This window comes from Natator depressus, chromosome 4, assembly GCF_965152275.1.
Source record: "Natator depressus isolate rNatDep1 chromosome 4, rNatDep2.hap1, whole genome shotgun sequence".
In the NCBI taxonomy this organism is placed as follows: Eukaryota; Metazoa; Chordata; order Testudines; family Cheloniidae; genus Natator; species Natator depressus.
The window spans coordinates 47210309-47230201 of NC_134237.1; positions in this window are offsets into that span (position 1 = coordinate 47210309).

Here is a 19893-nt window from a genome sequence, read left to right on the forward strand (position 1 = left end):
CCAGAGTCCCAAACTGTTCCCCTCCTTCATGTAGGAGATAAGATGAGGGGAGTCACGGGTTACGCAACACATAGAGGCACACTCCCTTACTGTGCAATGTTGTGATCTATGGATATGCCTGAGTACATATTTTAAAACTGTTTATTGCTTTTAATTTGTTGAATTAAAAGCAATAAACAATGTAAAATATGAAAAAGAAGATGTTAGAACTTTGGGTATCTCTGACTAAATTTGAAAGATTTGTAAAAATATGTACACATATTTTTAATCTTTCCATATGGACCTGCAGAACTCCAATTTGGCCTGGCTAAAATGGCTAAGTGAGAACAGAAGGAAGAAGTTAACACAAAATATGTACTGTGAAGTTAGAGATCAGGGAGTGGAGCCTGCAGTGGGTACTGTGGGGAACTCATGACCAAGGGATTTTTAATGATCTCAGATAGTTGTGATTGGGCTATAAAAGCTTTTTGGAATTATAATTGGAGCCCAAAACTCAGGGGAGGGGTGGTTTTTTTGTGTCTGTATGTAGCTTACTCAGACAATCATGCCAATTTACTGAATAACCAACACCACTTCTTGCAGCATTCAGGTATTCTTTGTAAGTCTCCCATCAAAACACTGACAATGTCTAAACTTTTCTAAGCTTCTGAGATCTGACACAGTATCATAGATTCATAGATTCCAAGTCCAGAAGGGATTATTGTGATTGTCTAGTCTGACGTCCTGTTGGAGGCCATAGAACTTCCACAAAACAATTTCTAGAGCAGATCTTTTAGAAAAAAAAGACGATCTTGATTTTAAATGGCTAGTGATAGAGACTCTACCACTACCCTTGGTAATTATTCCTATGGCTAATTACCCTCCCTCTTAAAAATTACATCTTGCTTCCAGTCTGAATTTGTCTAGCTTCAGCTTCCAGCCATTGGATTGTGTTATACCTTTCTCTGTTAGATTGAAGACTGAATTATCAAATATTTCTTCCCCTTGCAGGTACTTACAGACTGTAATCAAGTCACTCCTTACCTGTCTCTTTTTTAAGATAAGTAGATTGTGCTCCTTGAGTCTATCACTATAAGTCATGTTTTCTAATCCCTTAATCATTCTCATGGCTCTTCTCTGAACTGTCTCCAATTTATCTAGATACTTCTTGAATTGTGGATATAAACTGGTTCCAGAATTAGTCACATCAGTGCCAAATACAGAGATGACCTCTCTACTCCTATTGAGATTGCCCTTGTTTATGCGTCCTAGGATGCCTTCCAGATGATTTCATAAGTGTGCAGTTCATTAACAATAAAAAATATATAAAATGGACTTTGATGAAGATTGGTTTTAAAGGGTTATGTTTTTAATGGAACCATCTTGTTTCTTTTTATTTATTTATCCTCAATTTACTTAGGTTAACAAATAGAAGGTTAAGGGGTAATTTAGTACAGTTTATAAGTACCTATGTGGGGAACAAATATTTATACAAAGGTATAGAATCCAATGGCTGGAAGTTGAAGCTAGATTAATTCAGACTGGAAATAAAGTGTACATTTTTAACAGAGTGGTAATTAACCTTTAGTACAATTTACCAAGGAATATGGTGGATTTTCCATCATTGGCAATTTTTAAATCAAGATTGGATTTTTTCCTAAAAGAAGTGCTCTAGAAATTATTTTGTGGAAGTTCTATGGCCTGTGCTATGCAGAAGGTTGGACTAGAGGAGCACAAGAATCCCATCTGGACTTGGAATCTATGAATGTGTGTGTGTGTGTGTGTATGAGTGTGTGTGTATGAGTGTGTGTGTGTGTTTTACTTTAGAAGTGTCATGCATTTGAATATCCTCTATTAATCCCTCCTTTTTAATGTCTTCAGCAGCCATAGGTATCTTGTCTTGCTATATAAAGTATTATCTACCATAGTTGCAGGTTTATTCATTAAATTGCTCTCGTTCTGTTGCTTCTTTTCCTGATTGTTTGCATTTTTAGCATCTTTTGTTTGTTCTCGTCCCCTGCTGCTTCACTTCATTGCAGCTATCTCTGGGGTTTTGATATGAACTGCCCATCTGATGGGTTTCCTGCTGATTTTACTCTATTGCTAGAGCTCCAGCATTAGTCTTAGTAACCACTGAAGCACTGTCCATGGGTTGTACTGTCTACAGGGATGCCAGGTGCTCCATCCATTCAGCTCTGATGCCTGATCTAGTCCATTAGCCTGCAAGTTTGATGGGATCCTCTGTGGTTGGCTGAGTGTACCAGCCAGACTTTGGATAAAAGGAGTTTATTGACTTAGTTTAGAGCTTTATTGTCTGAATCATAACTTTTTGGACTGGTCTTGCATTTTTATTATTTGGTATTTACATCCCATGTATGTCAGAATATTTTACTGTGTGGATATTTGGTTATTTGGATGTTGCCTCTCTATCATTTGTGGAATTACTGTAATCTGCATTAAGGGTGTTTTTGTACTTAATAATAGGCATTTTATGTGGGGATGTTTCTGTGCATTTTTCATCTTCCTAACCACTACATCTTAACCGCCTTGCTGCTCATGCAGAAAATACTAGTTTTTCATCCTGGATAGTAAGAAATAGGGCCCTACAAATATGTTGTTTTTAAAATTCTTTATTATTTAAAAGATCTATAGCATCTTATAGGGATGAAACCAGTAGGGTTTTCAGAAATTAAATATGATTGGATAGAGAGGATGTTCAAAATCTATCACATTTAATGCGGAATGATCTTTTTTAATAATTTTTTTAACTGCCTTTAGAATTTATCCCTGCTCTGGAATTATATAGGTTGGTTTAAAAATCCTATGGAAAAGGTTCATTCTCTATTAAATTCAGTTGGATTTTTTTCATACAAGTGTGTTTGGTGATAGAACAGGTGCAGTGGATAGACAGGGGACAGAAAGATGTGGGAGAGAGACAAAGAGGTTCCTGGTAGTTTACATACTGTGCCAACGAGTAGCTGCTATTATTATTTTTATTTGTTTTATGGTAGTAACTAGGGGCCAACTGAAAATGGGCCTGACACTATTCAGATATAAAGTAATAGATAGTCCCTGCCTCAAAAAGCTTATGGTCTAAACAGACAAGAAACACAAAGGATAGGCGAAAGGGTCAAAACATAAAAAAGGAGAGTGAAGGAAAGTGGTGGCCTGTAGATATCATGTTAGTGCTATATTTTGTTCTGGTCTGTTTTTTGTTTTTCAGGCAATTGTATTGTTTTTATTTTTTAGGATTATGTTAGTGTTAACTAAGTGGAAGGGCAAAAGAAGAAAGAGAGGACTCTGAAGGGAGGAGGGCAAGGGGCATAAGGCATAGGCAGTGAAGGAGGGAAGGGAAGAGGTGACCATGGAGGGCAGGTAGAGTGGGGGGTGATGTGAAGAAACTGCGAGGCAAGGGTAGGAGGGGGTGGAGTAAACAGCCAATCAGCACAGAGGAAAAAAATCTCCTGAGTAAAAACTCTAAAAAACAGTCTGATAACAGCATCAGTGTCTGAAAGTCCCTGCTGAGACTACTGCTTACTTTTCCTCTTGCTGGCCTGGCTGCATCCTAGAATTTCTTTTTTTTCTCTAAGCCCACATAGCAAATGGCTTGGTGGGAGGTGGTTATGCATGGTCCCATAGAGGGTCCCAGTGCCTTCACAGAGAAGTGGGTCACTTTGGGACATTTCTGAGTCCATGAGGGAAGGGTGGCATGGCTGGGCACCATTTTCCCCCAGCCCTCTACCATTGCTTAACAATGACAGACAGTGAAGAAATCAGAATGGACAGCCAGTTACAAATAGAAGAGCATAACCAGCCAGCAGTATTTCAATATTCTGAACCAAACTGAGCCCTAGCCTAAGCAATGCCTGAAAGCCGAGGCCTGACAAATTCAGACTAGAATTAAGGTGCATATTTTTAATTTACCACTGAAACAACTTACTTAGGAGTGTGGTGGACTCTCCATCACTCCAACCATTAGATCAAGATTGCATTTCTTTTTTTTTAAATATGGTATGGCTCAATCAGAATCTAGGGGTGTGATGTAGAAATCACCTGGGATGCAGGAGGATCTGTATATGCAGGCCAGACTAGATAATGACACTGATTCTTTCTGGCTCTAAAATCTATCAATCTATGAGTGCACAAGCTTTAACCAAATTGCTCCCACTTATAAGGCTGAATCAGGTCATTAGGGTCTCTAAGATGCCACAGGGCAGAGTAGAGACATAGAGGAGATTGTCATGGAATGCGTGATTGGGAAGTCCACAGCCACAAAAGAGCTGAGATATTTAAAATTTCCCCTGTGGGGTTAATGATTAGCTTTTGTGGTTGTATAAGAAAGCAGCAAGGTGAACTGGTGGCTCTACTCAACAAGTGCTAGATCGTGCCTTGTAAGCATTGAGTTGCATTAGGAACACTATGGAGCTGAATTGCACAGAAGAAACATTGGAGGTTTGCTGCCCTGTCTTCCAGAGTTCCCGTGCCTGCTGGAACACACAACTACCACACTGAAAGACATACCTCCTCAAACCCCAAATTAGTCATGTGACTGGTGGCTCCATAATTTTGCTAACTCTCCTCCCCTCCCTGTCTGCTTTGGTGCACTATGAACCTACAGAGGAGTAATTAAAGAGCAGCCCTTATGCCCCCCACAGCACAGGAACTGTGATTTCACCCAGCCATTAGCATGGGTGGTACAAGACAGGAGAAGGAGGCTTTCCTCTTATGAAAGAGACAGGAAGTATCTAGTCCTCGAGCTTAATGGAAATTGAATTGGATATAGAACATGGCACAGCCGTAAATCTGCTGCTGAGATTGGTTTGGAGTATTAAAAGCTGTCATAAATCTCGCTCTTTCTGTTACAACTCCTGTCATTCTTAATTTTTGAGTAATTATTGAATAAAAAGTTAGACTAAATACAAATTATCAAATGGAAAACAAGGCCCCTATTTAATGAATAACAATGTGTATTTGTATACTGCCAAATGCTTATCTCAGCAGGTGCTTCTTAATGGGTACATCTGTTTTGGTTATATATTGGGGCAGATGTGCAGTAAGACTACTATGCATACCATATATTAATATTTGTATGAATAATGAAACTACAAATTTTCAACTCTGTCCTATTCCATTGTAGGAATTACAGAAATTAAGCTTCCTTCATTTTTAATTATATCTTGCAGAGGGACTATAGTCTCTTAATCTCTATAAAACTTCTCTCTTTGAGCCAATGCATTGGCATTCACTCACATGGCATCTGTATCACTCAATCTACATTAGAAACTGAAGTCTACTGCTCAGCTGTGTGCTTTTGCAAAGACCAGATTCTGCCCTGGCATACACATGGGAAGCACCCATTGACTTTAATGCCTGCCATCTGTAAGCATAAGTGAGTAGAATTTGAAACTAAGATCCAGAGGCCCAATTGTTCTGCTAAAGTTCATGCATGCAGGGGATTCTCCCATGCAGATCAATATATGTGTGAAATTCCCCTGCCTGTCCCCTAGTTCTCTGTATCTCCCAAAGGCTTTCTGCTGGGGTTAGGATCCTGGGGTTGTACTGGGAGGGTCCTGGAGAAGGTGAGAAGAGGAAGGGTTGTGGCAGATCTGGGGGATGTCCATCATTTCTTAGTCTTGTTGGGAATCTGCTCAAGCATTGATACCGATTATGAGAGGAGTGATCTGGGCTCAGGAAAATATTATCAGCTGCACTTGTTATAAATGAAGCATGTTTGCTTTTGCTGTCATATGACTTTCACCATATGTTATCAATTATCTTGCATTTTACATGGTCTTAGATTTTTATTATTAATTCCATCATCCAGAATGCTAATATAATTATTTTGCATTTTACAAGAGAAAAAAGTAACTTTGTCAAGTAGACAAAGTTCATTCATGTGAATAAGATGAGAGAGGCTGTTTTTTCAGTTCCACAAAAATTCAAAATATTTTGTGGATTTGCCTTGAATTTCCTCCTTCCCTGATTTGTGAAAATGATAGCAATTTTCTTTTAATTCACTGAAACCCACCTTTTTATGTAAAGGGTGATTGCTGGTGAAACTTAAGCATTTTTGTAGCAAATGGAGTATAATGCTGCCCTGTTGCAAATTTGCAATTTTTTCAAAATTTCCCAAATGTGCTCATGTGGCCAAATGATGTTTCCACTTGTTATTTTTAAATGCCATAAATGGATACAGTATGCCCCTTAAAGTTATACACACATTCCTGCAAAGATTAATGTAAATTAACTCTTGAAAATATTAATGAAGCAAAACCCTGTAACTTAAGACAGTTCTGCCATTAATGATAAGGTCTCTAACTTCTTATCCCCTTCTACTCACTGGAACAAGACAGTGAGAGATTCTGCCTCTGAAATAGTTTGATGCAACACCCACTGAAGTGAATGGAAAAAAAAACATCGACTTCAATGAGCATTGGATCTGATCCAAAGTGCGGAATTAGCATGGTGAATTCCAGTGTTACAATAGAAATTGCTTGAGGCAGTGCTGGTAGCTTTTGGTTTAACAATTTGAAGGGCTCAGTGGGAATTCAAAGTGAAATTCTTCCTCATCTTTCAGGGATATCAGTAGAGACATGGAAAGTCCTTGTCTCCTTGCCTTATATTTTTCATTTTCAGTGTTCTTTTGTGGAATACTTGATTTTATGAGCAGTTGCCTCCCCTGCTCCTGACTCCTTTGTCTCCCCTACAAAAGGCCATGGAGGGGGAGAGATCCCTAACTATGGGGATATAAGAAGGCTCTATGGGAACTTACTCAAAAACAATGGTTTTGGTAGAAGGCTGTTGAATAAAGGGTCTGTAGGGGGCTAAGTTTACCCTCCCTAGTTTCTTATCGGGGTCATTTGCATTAAGAAATTATAATTACATTGTCTTGACACATATAGATGCATATTTTATTAAAGAATTAACAGTATTAAATAACATATTGTATAAGCACATATAGTTAGATCATTAACCTTTCCCTTTTCTGTCACCCCCTAGAATGATTTAAACATAACTTTAATATAGTACAGCTTCATTTTTAGGCTTCTTGACAGCTCCAGTGCTTGGAAGATGATGGACAGTGAGCCATTTGCACTGGCACTATCTTTCTAGCTGTCAGTCATTTTGAAAGACCTCTTGTCTCATGCAGAGATACTGGGGGCAAGATTTGGAAACCGCATCTTCACATCTGTGGAAAGGCATGGATGAGCAAATTTATACCAGCTCTATAGTCACTGTCCATAGAGGCCTCTCCTGGATTGGAGCAACACTCTGCTGGTACGAAGGTTGGTCAGTCTGAAATGCTTTCGGCTCCACACCTCCTGAGCAGGGTGTGAGCACTGGCCATATACACATCTCTGTCTTCCTCTGAACTACCACTATTAAAAAGTCACTAAGAAAAATGTACTGAAAATGTGGATTACATTTAGTTGCTATTGTTATTGCAAGTTAAAAGGAAACTGTTATGTTGCAGTAAATCAATATTATCTATAATTAAAGTACATTGGCTATTACTGTTCCAGACAATATTTCAATGATCTTCACTATTAGTGTATTTGTGTGACTCCCATTCCCTCCCCCTTGGACAGTTCCTAAATTTATCTTGCTAGTTCTCACCACCTCATTTGTTTCTCAATCTATTTCAGTTTACTCCAACACTTAGTAGGCCTTATTTTTTTTTGTCTCTGCATATGTAATTATCTGTAATCATAGGCGCCGACTCCATGGGTGCTCTGGGAATGGAGCACCCATGGGGAAAAATTAGTGGGTGCTCTGCACCCACAGGCAGCCAAGCTCCCCTCTCCCCCCAGCTCATCTCCTCCTCCCCCTGTCCGATCGCACTGCATCCCCACTCCTCTACCTGCCTCCCCGCGTTTCCCACCTGGCCACTGCCAAACAGCTGTTTGGCAGTGTTAGCACTCTCCAGGACCTGGGGGAGGAGCAGGAACGTGGCATGCTCAGGGGAGGAGGCGGAGGAGAGGCGGGGCCGGGATTTGGGGAAGAAGGTGGAATATTGGCAGGGAGGAGGCGGAGCTGGGGTGGGGACTTTGGGGTAGGGGTTGGAATGGGGCGGGGAAGGAGGGGGAAGAGGCGGGAAGGGGCAGGGCCTCATGGAAGGGGTGGGGTGGGGGTGTGGCCAGGGGCAGATAGGGGGTCAAGCACCCACAGGAAAGAGGGGAAGTCGGTGCCTATGTCTGTAATTGTTCAGTAGATTACTTAAGATTTCTAAAGGGTTAACCTTCTCTTAAAGTAGATCCTGTGACTTGCCATAGTGGCAGCTCCTGAGAACACCTCACAGGGTCCTAGAGTCAGGCTCCAGCCTGAGCCCGGAAGTCTCCACTTCAATTAAACAACCCCATAGTCCAAGCCCCTGTTAGCTAGCAGCTCTGTGTTCTTGGGGAACCAGGGCACAGAACCCAGCCTGTCTGATTCACAAAAAACTTTCCCCACCACCCCGGCCTTTGCTTGAACCAAATCTGCATCAGAAGAAAGACTTACAAAAAGCAATGAAAAGGCAGTGGGAGACACACCTAAACCCCTTGGATAAGGATGACAGGATTAAGGAAACTCCCGTAGCCTCATTTGCATTGAAGATGGGACAAGGAGGCATCTCCATAAGCATACAGAATCGAGAACAGAGATTCCAAGGCAAGAACCGCATGGAACTCTGGGACCAGAAATGCAGGGAAGCACTGCATCATGGGGGATTTCTGCTCCAGATGTTAATGAACCCACGCCTGCACACACCCAGCTCAGTAGTTATCAGACCAATTCTAATAATAAATCCTTAATTGGTAGCCAGAATACTGAAGCTCCCTAATTGCATTTTGAGCTCCCTCCAAGGAACACTGCCCAAAGCCAGGAATGATCAGCTCCCATGGTCTAGCCTGAACAAAACAACTTCGGTATTCTCCCTTGTTTACACATAAACAAATCTAGTGTTCTCCTTTGAACCATTGTTGTTTCTCTACAAAAACCCCTATCCATGCTCAAGTAAGTGTTCTGATGCCTGGATCCAAAATCCCCACCAGTTCCATTGGGATTTCATCTTCTCCTGACTGATCGTGCTGGGAGCTCTGCCTAACTACAGCACTCTGGACCTTCAGCTACCATGACCACCTTGGACCCCTGATCGATTCCAGCTTCATGGATTGGAGAGAACCCAGCTCTCTCTCCCTCTGTTGGTATAGCCTTCTGACCCTGACTTGTGTGATCAGTTGTAAACCTGACTTTTATAATCAAATTTAAGTTAGATTTAATATTATAACTATTTTGTTTGTTTGGCTCCCCTATGGTAATTACCTGGCAATAAATAACTTTCATGATTAAACTGGTTGCTTCTCTCTCTCTCTCCCTGCCCCCCGCCCCCGCGGGTGGGGTTTTTTTTTTTTTTTTTTTTTGGTTTTCTCATTCGCTCTGCAGCAACGCTCCTCATGCCTAAGCTAAAAGATCCCTGCAGTGTCCAAGAATCCTGTGGGGTTTGCTTGTAAAGTGGGTTACTACCAGAACAATTGTAATGTGAAAGTGGGGATAGAGATGTGCTGAATGTGGGACGTATGAGGGTGGGAGATTGGAAGTGCTGCTCAACCCAGCCTGCTGAGTCCAGGGGCGTATAAGGGGTCAGCTTGGGAGGGCTGATTGACTTGGTCCTCTCAGACGTGCTCTGTTAATGTGTGTGTGTGTGTGTGTGTGTGTGTGTGTTTGTCTGATTCTGAGGCTGGAAGAACCCAGCCCTGGGGAAACTAGGTCCAGCAGGAGAGCTCCATTGGGAGGGAACTTGCAGCAGGGAGAAGTGGAGCTACGTATGAGAACATAAGTGACACAAGCAGTACATTGAAAGAAGTACAGACCATCTCCACCACTCCCCAGAAGAGTAACCCTAATAAATGAGAATACCCCAAAGTAACAGCCACAGCTGGTAACACCCTGTGAGCCCAAGTCAGCTGGCACAGACCAACCACGAGTTTTTAACTGTAGAGTAGACATACCTAGAAAGGGCTTGTACTGCAGGCAGGGGGCCAAAATCAATGGGAAAACAAGTAGGATTTAAGCCCATTGATAGCTTTCCTTACACAGTAATAAGAGAAGAAATATAATACCTGTAGACGTATCCAAAAATAATTGTGCTGTTTGTACTTTTTATTTCATTGTTCCTTAAATTGTGAAAGAAAGCTGCATATTTAGTTAATTACCTACTAGAAATCAAATCATTTATGCTGTTTAAAACTAAGGCATTAAATAAAGGTAATGCACTGGCTGAGAACCTTTTCCTGATTTTTATTTAAAGGAAATAGCTCTTTAAAAAGGTCTAACCAGAGCTATGGAATTATTGGAAAACTGTTTCAACCAATCTAGACTCTGTCTTTTCATTTAGATATATCTGTAGTTTTAATCAATAATCAGGATGCATAAAATTATAATTCATTATAGAAAATGTATTATGAAGAAACACCATCTCTTGGAAGTAGTTCTTTTAGGCAGGAAACCTGAAGAAAAACCATTTTTTAAAAAAAATAACAATAAAATAGCAGTCATTGTAAAGCCAATCTGTATCCTTTAGACTTGGATGAAATATTTGTCATAGAAAGTTATTTCAATGAAATATGCATAAGTTTAATTTGCAGAATTGCAGCATGTGGCTAAATATGTCACATGGATGAAAAATTTCAAAAAAATTCAATTTCATTGGCATGAAATATTTCCTCAATGTATATTTGTCAAATCAAAAATCTGCTTTTGCATCAAAAATAGCTCTTGTATATTTTCTAGAAGTGAATGTATTCCATTTCTACTAGAGGTGGAGGGTTTGTTTCCATGAAACAACTTGGTCTAATGAACTGAGAATGAATTTTGAGTAAAATAATTCTTTGAGTTCTATTTCTACCTTATTAGCCTTACAAAATCATCCCACTTGTAGTGCAAAGACATCTGAGACCCCTTTCCATATTTGAGGAAAAGATCCATATACAGAAGGTCCCTTCAATGCTTGAATCTTGGGGGATAGATTAGGCCTACTAACTAGTCTTCCTGACAAACACTAACATTTTTTTCTATCCCTGCTTCAGTAAGAAAATATCCAATTGACTGAAATTTCTGGAGTGTGAAATGAACTCATGAAAACTTTGCTGGAGAATTCTTCACTAATTTCACCCAGATTTAGTAACCATAAAATAGGTACTTTATTTGGAAGTGCTATAAAATACTTAACATAATATTTAATATATTAATATAAAACAGTAAGTTCTATATGGTTTTGGATTTTGGACAAAGAATCCTGAGATGGGCCTTCAGGAAATTGTTTTCGAGGAAGTAATTTGATTAAATAAGGAACCACCAAGACCTTTAATATGGAAAATCAGGACCTACAATAGTCCTCTCCTAGTAAAAGATTTATATCATACTGAAATGCATTTCTAATTTAGAGGCAATTAAACTAGATTTGTTAGTCATCACTTTTCTGCCTTCCAATTAATTATGACAAATATTTCATCAAAATATATTAATATTAACAGCTTGTCATACATGACTCACTGATATGGACAAAACCAAGATTTGGCTAAGCAAAACTGGAAATAAAAAATACTCAAATCGTTGAGGCCAATGGGATTTTTAACTGATTAAAATGAGATTAAGGCTAGCAGGATTTAACCCTATATGATGGGATTTTCAAAGGCACTTAGTATGGTTAGCTACGCATGGAGGTTGGACACCTCACTCCCTGGACTCCTTTGGAAATACTATCCATAATGTTTACATAAGAAATGGAAGTGATATACCTTTTATACATTTTATACCTTTTATACCTTTTATACATTTCTAGTGAAGATGTAATGCAATTAAACTGATATAAAATGACATGAGGTCATGTTGAGCTGCCTAATGCAAGAACACTCAGCTTACTCATTAAGGACCAGATTCATACAAGTATTTAGGCTCCTAACTTCCTAACTGCCTCTTTAGGCTTCTAAGTTCACTAGTTAGGTACCACTGATGTTCTCAAAATCACTTCCTAAAGCTACTCGAGTTTCTGCTTGTTGACAAAGCCGCCTTAGCCCTGTTGCGGCTCCACAGCTAACAAGTTGCTTGGAGCCCTAGCTCAAGCTGAAACTCAGGTGGCCTTGAGGTGGATTCTCAAATAAGGTGTTCCTCTGCCTATCTCACTATCTGGTCCTGATCCTATAGGCATGCTCAGAGGATGTATACAACCTAATATCTGTAACAAATGACAGCTGGGGGTAAGCATGTCAGGAGGGTTTTTTGAGTGCATGTGTCTATGGTAGTGGCCAGGGCACTTACCTGGGATGTGGCAGACCTGGTTTTGAGTCCCTGATTTGGAGCAGGGATTTAAACTCATGTCCCCAGTGACTAACCTAACCACCTGGGTATTCTAGGGTGGGTGTCTCAATCTCTTCTGTTTAGGCTGTTCTACTTTGTATAAATAATTAAATATTCAGTGAGCGAGACTGACTCTATAGCCCAGTGGCTAGTGCACTTACATGGGATGTGGAGACCTAAATTCAAATCCTTGTTTCAAATCAGGCAGTACAGGGATTTGAACTTGGGTCTCCCACATTTTATGTAAATGCCCTAACTAATCCAGGAGATTACAAAAAAACCCAACCTGTTACTACTTTCCCATCCACTCTAGTGTCCCAACCAAACTTTACCAAACAACAGGCAAATGATACAATACATTTATTCCATCTTTTATACACTCTTCTCCAATTTTGCTTATCATGCCATACATTATTATATAGAATATATGAATTATCTTTTTAAAAAATGCCCATTGGAGGGGACTTGTAAACTGGTGAACTATCTCACCCGTTCATATATGAAAGAACACTCACTAGCCAGAAAATAAAACTATCTAACAAAAGCTCAACATAACAGTCCTGTCCTTTTACCCTGACCCAGGGTCTTCTATGGAAGCCCATCTACTCTGTGAAGCTTTTACATTCCACAAGCCCGGGAGTCAAGACAAAACTCTCTGCTCCCTTTTGTAGGCCAGCTACCTGAGAGTCAGACATAAAATTAGCTGGGTAGTGCTGGCTGATTGGCTGTCTCAGCTGACCTATTTGCTGGCTTTTAAGAGGACCAGGATCTAGCTATACAGAAGGAATTAGGTACCTAACTCCGGGCAAGGGTTCACAGCTGAAAAGCCGAAGCAGAGATAGGTGCCTCCCTCTGGCCGGGACTTGGTGTTTAACTCTCTAGGAGGGACAAGCCTTAGGCCACACCCATCTCCTTGGCCTTTCCTATTAGCTAGCCTAGGGATCTCCTCGCTCAATGTGCTGGCTTTTGTGGATCCCATTCCTACGTGCCTATATCACTTCATGTATTGTATAAGGAGCCTAGGGGGAAACTGAGGGCTATGGATTCCACTGGGTTGCAAGGTGTTGAAGCATCTAACTTTTAAGTCCCTTTGTGGATCTAGCCCCAGGTGATCTTCCACATGCCAGCTGATCTCTGGCCTTACTGCATCGGCTGGGAGGTAACTGATTAGTCACAGGTAGAGCTGGGTCCAGCTCCCTATAAAAGGCCAACCACTCTGGGACCAGGGTGTAACAAATAACTTCCTATCAACATCAGAATTATATATTATGTCCCCCTCCATTGGAATGCTGAATTAGCCCTTAGGGCTCAATTGTACCTTGAAGGCACAATGCTTTCTGGAACTCCAAAGGAGCAGAACCTTGGAGAGTGTGCAGTGTGCTCTCACTTCTGTGCCTGGAAGGGGAAGGACACATACTTCTGCTGCTTTGGAGTGGCATTAGTCAGGAGTGTTCTGGAACTGTCCTTGTATCTCCATAACCTTTGTTTTTATTGGGATATCCAGATAAATTCACTTTTCCACTTATGTATCGTCACTGAAAACTTTGCCACCATCCACTCCACAGCTTTGACCCCACCTCTTCCACATGAATACCACTATTTTCATGGAAGAGGTAATTCCCTTCCATCCTCCATCATTTGCCATTTATTGTCTTTTGGGACGGTCTCTTCACTGCAAGAACTCATCAGTAATTCCTATTATTCATTAGATATTCTTGCCTACTGGATATTTGCTCTACAAGTTTTCTTACAAACAGCTCTGCTTTAGAAATGTTCACCATTGGGCCACATCATTAAATGTGTCCTACCTATATGCATACAGATAAAGGAAAGGGATTTTACAGAGAAGTTGATGACTGCTCACCTCTGCATTCAAAATAACCCATAAAAGACTTGGGAAGATGGATAACCTTTGCAAAAAGCTTATATTCTCTAATGCCAATAAGGAGCACACTGCATGACCCAGCTCAGCATATAATATGAGTTAAGCGCATATAACCTATTTTAAGTTAACAAAATTTCTTTATATACACAATTCATAAAAAAATACATTTTGAACTATTTTTCACTTGTCTGCGATAATTTGTGGGAGAAGCATCACAGAGGTATTACCATAATCCTGTTCTCTAATTTATACAATATTCAGTCATCACTCATTCATTTTTTCTGATTCTGATTAATTGATACTGATTACATGTTTCTACTCATCTAAGATAATGTACATCTCTCTTTGTTATCTCTGAACAAACTACCATGTGGTACAGACAAAGATGGATGGAAGTGAAGAACTGAGATGCCTATATCAAACAGAATTGGAATATCATTATTAGAGCTGGGTAAATTTTGGGGGCCAGCACTTTTCCCCTGAAAAATGCAGATTTGGATCACCTGAAACCTTTCATGAACCTTTCAGCTGAATTTGCTGATTTTTTTTCAATAAAAACAAAAAACAAGAATTACAAAAAAATAAGTGTTTTGTTTTAATATTTTCAAAACAAAACTTTTTTTAATTCAAAATGACTTTTTGTTTCAAAATTTCCTTTCTTTTCTTTTTTTCTACTTTTTGGCTGCTGAAAATACAAAAAAAAAATATATGTTTTGGGTTGACCTGAAACAAATTGGGGTTTTTTCAGTTTGTTTTTTCAGTACAACTAATTAAAGCAAAAAATCCATTATTTGTAGAGCTCTAGTCTTCACATATCCCTATAAAGTAGGGATGTTCATAAGAGTTGCTATCTTAGAGGATTCTCATATCAAAGGCAGTATATAAGTGAAAAATATTACTTTTTTTTCCCTATAAATTATCTGAACGGGATAAAATCATATGGAGAGCACAGTTCTACCCATAGCTGTAGATACCTCAATGTACCAAATTTATACCAAACAGTAGATAGCCTGCATATGTTCTATTCATATTTTAGCTTTTAGGGTGAATTTTCGAAAAGGCTTCAAATTGGCCTAACTCTGCTCCTATTAAAGTCAAGGGTAAAACTTCAAACTTGAGCAGAGTTAGGCCAATACTGAGCACTTTTGAAAATACAAGGCCTTGTGTGAAACAGACTAAAAATAAATACATCCTATATGATTGTGAAATAGCCAAGAGATACAGTACAGTACTGCATATAAATAAGGGATGAATTAAAAACCTATATACTGTCAGCTGAGAGCATTTAATGTGTTTTCTCATAGAAAGACTTGTGTAAGGTCAACAATTAAAAATCTCACAACCATAGGGATACTGGGATGCTTTATGAGACATGCACAACCCCCTTCATATGTGACTTGTAAGAAACTATTTACTTGTAACATTTCTCATTTAATTATCCATTCCTTTTATCATATAAACCTCAGGATTTTCCGGAAGCCAAAAGTTTATTGAAGAAATGGAGTGAAGACATTTACCTCAATATTATTGCTCCATTTTTAAAAATTTTGTTTTTTTCTTTAATTCTGGATTTTTTAAAGAAACTCTTTAACTTTTACATTATGAAGGCCTGGAAGGGGAACAGTTCAAAAACAAGCAAACATGATTTTTGGATTCTTTCCTTCTAAAATAAGATAAGTAATTCTGGCCAATAGGGGATAGATGCTGGAATAAAATCACTACTGACAGAGATTAGTTGAATCCCTATGGAGAAAAAACTCATCTCTTATGCATGTTATTAACCAGAGAACATGCCTAATACCTAATCAGAAATGTGTGTATTACACTCATCTTTAATGTGAGGGTGGCACTTTCCTCGTCTCATAACACAGTTCATGTACACAACATTGCACAGATAAAAGTATGATCAGCAGTGAATGTCTTGTTGTGACATTATTATGATTCTGTCAAAGATGTGACATATCTAATTTTGCAAATAATTTTATAAATCTCAGATCACATCTTCAGGGAAAAGTTCCTTTTATTGCCATAAAGTAGTGCGGGAAAGCTTTACTCAGTACAGTCATGCTAAATATCTAACACTCAGCACTCACCTTTCTTTAGAGTCAGCAGTAATATGTACCTGTAAGCCCTTTTCTGCATCATTTAATTCAAGAAGTAAGCAAAGGTGAAGAAACCCTTAAAAAGGATTGCCTGAAAATACAAACAATAAAAAGTGTGCAAGCATCAAAATATGTATGTTTTAAACACCGAATCATAAAACATTCAGAATATTGACATAAACGGTTAATAACAGGGAAAGTCTGTTAATAACTGTATTGTAAAATCCTGATCTTTTCAGGTGTTAACAAGAGCTGGAGTACATAAGAGACTACACATCACAGAGTTATCCACATCAATAACAAGGTTTTACTGTGGGATTATGTTGAAAGAGGAAATGTGGCATCTGTTTAGATAATGTGAATGATTAGATAAGATGTCCTAGTCAACACCATACAAAATGAGTTAATATAATAGTGTTCACTTCCATAGGTGCTTCTCTTCTGAGGACCTCAAGTGCTTTTTAAACATTAAAAGCCAAACTCTGCTTTCAGATACACATATAACTCCGACTGAAAGTCAATGTGTATCTGAGAGCAGAATTTAGCCCTAATTAATTAAAATTCACAACAGCTGTGTGAGTTAGAATGAGTAGCCTATGGTCACATTTTTCTATTAAAAGGCAAACTGAGTCACAGAACAAGTTAAGTGATTTGCTAAAAGTTATGCAGAGCCTGGAATAGAACTAGACATTCCGCCCCTTCCTTATGGTTAATGCAGTAAATACACTGTTGGTTTAAATCACTTATCTCTTAGGCTATGATCAAGAAGAAAAGGAGTAAGATGAAGTGAGCTGTAGCTCACGAAAGTTATGCTCAAATAAATTGGTTAGTCTCTAAGGTGCCACAAGTACTCCTTTTCTTTTTGCGAATACAGACTAACACGGCTGCTACTCTGAAACCTGCTATGATCAAGCACACTATTGGCCTGCCAGAGAATGCTGATCCTCTACCCTATGCTCACTGCAGTGGGGAGCTGGAGTAGCTGTCAGCTGCCACCTTTGAGCAGCAGCAGGGCCAGCGAAGTGGCCGCCGGGGCGCTGTAGCAGGGGCCACTGGGTCAGCCCCTGGGACCTCCGGAGCAGTGATCTGGGGCTGCCAAAGCAACAGCGGCTTGGGCTGGATCAGCTCCTGGGGCGGGAGTGGCGGCCACTGCTATAGGCGCAGCCCCTGGGGCCAGCGGTCAGTCTCTGGGGCTGAGTAAATGCCACAGGAGGAGTGGCAGGGCTGGAGCAGTGGCCAGAAGTCAGCCCCCACCAGGGTTCCGGGTGCTAGTCCAATCCCTGGGTATTTTTAGTAAAAGTCAATGACAGGTCATGGAGTTCCATGAATTTCTGACAGCTACTCCAGACCCCCACTGCAGTGAGCTGAAGCTGAAGATGTCATGGAGGTCAATTGAAGTGACGGAATCCGGGATCTCCATGACAGAATCAGATCCTTAGCTGTAAGAAAGTTGAGTAAGGAACAAGGAACCCTTCTGTACAATGGAAATAAGGATGCTAGTCTGAAATCTTGATGAGGTTAGAATGTGTTCTGATAAAGTGCTTCAGAGCTGACCTTATTTTTCTCTTTTCTTGGTGTACTTTTGTTGGTGTACTACAGTTTTCTTTTAACTGTATCTTTTGTACATTTATAAAAAACATCAACAGTCCCTCATATCCCACAGAGCCTGACTATTCTTTTCCTGGTGTAAAGGTGGAGTAGCTCCATTGAAGTCAATTGAGCTGGAAAATCAATGGAAGAGGCAAGAGATTCAGACCCTCAAAATAGTTGAGACATTTCAAATACAGAAAAAGAATTAAGTAAAATGTACATTACCCTTTTCTATTTGTTTTCTAATTCAAACTACCTTAAGCAATTTATTTTGTTTCATATTGTCTAGAAAGAGTAAGAGAACCATAAAAGATCATTTTCAGATGACTTATTTTAAACTAAAATATGATAGGCATGGGAGAAAAAAACAAAATAGATTAAATAATTTAATAAACAATGAGTTAATATTTGTACAATGCTTTGAGTATTGAGAGAAAGGAAGTTCTTGTGGTTCAGGCAGGGGACTGAGATATAGGAGATCAGCTTTCAATTCATGGCTTTTAGCACCTGGGACAAGTAGTTTAGGGATAAATTAGATTTGACCTGCATGCCCATTCGAAGGAGTAGGGAGGACTACCCTGGCATCCCTTCAAGAGCTCACCAGAACTTGGATTTGGGCATTTAGGAGTAGGCAGGTGCTGTATACCTGGTTATCCTCTCCTTTGCCTTCCCTGCTCCAGAGCAAGCAAATGGGGAGTGGGAAGAGGGTAGGGAACAGGTAGAGCCTTAGCTCCACTCTGCTACTCACTGTCCAGTGCAGCTATGTTGGCATTACTGCTGCTCAGAGCAAGGAGGGATCACAGGGGCAGTTGTAGCACATGTATCTGTCTGACAGCACAGATTCCTGGCTATCCTTGAAATGGTGCAGTTTATACACCATCCCTTGCTCAAAGGTCTCCCTAAATCATAATCTGTTCCTTAATCTCTCTGTTCCTCAGTTTTCAATCTGTAAAATTGAGATAATAATACTTCTTCATGGGCATTATGAGGTTAAATTCATCAGTGAGGTGCTCACATACTGTGGTGATGAAGGCCATAAAGATAGATAGATAGATAGTACTGTACAAGTGCTTAGTAGCATTGATCCCTAGATACTACAGCATAGGTGAGTTAGAAATATGTCTAATAGAATAATGCTCTTATGGATAGGACTGAGAGTGAAAAGCCTTGGATTCTCGTCCAAACCCTGCCACAGACTTCCTCTGTGAAGCGGCTAAATCAGGCCAAAATTTCAAATTTCAAGTCCATATTTTGGATCCTGAATAAAAGTGACCTGACTTTCTGAGGCAGTAAGAATCTAAAGCACCCACTGATGTTAGTGCAAACTGTGAATGATTGCCACCTCTCAACATCAGGCCATTTTCATAGAGATTCTGGAATATGGATTTAGATCACTAAAGATAGGAACCCAAATTTGAAAATGTTAGCGTTCATCTTTGTGCCTCGGTTTCTCCATGTATCAAATATGGATTGTATTTATCTCAAAGGAATTTGTGGGAGTTCAACACACAATTAAAACGATTTGAGATTCTTGGATCAAAAGGTACTAGAGAAGTGCAAAATATCATTACCACATTCAGCCAGACTCAGAGTGAAAGCTCTGTAAAAGGTGCATAACTAGTTCTGAGGAAACCATGGATTTTTATGTAAACAATGGCATATATAATTTTCTCCTTGCAAGTCACAGTCAACTGCCTGTTATAACATTGTGAGGCAAAAGTATTGCTAAAAATATTAAATCAATTACAGATATTAAAACAAATAGTCTTCAAACCCTTCGTTGCCTTTGTTGTTCTTTTGAAGATTGTTTTTTTTATTATTTTGGACACCTTTAAAAACTTTTAATTTGAATAATTCAGAAATATGAATTTAATTTATATTATTTGACTTTCATGTTGTAGTGTTGTCTTTGGGTTTTTAATTGACTTTTTTTTGTTGTCAAACACTTTGAAACTTATAAAAAGTACTGCATGAATAGAATAAATAATGGCACAGTCATAA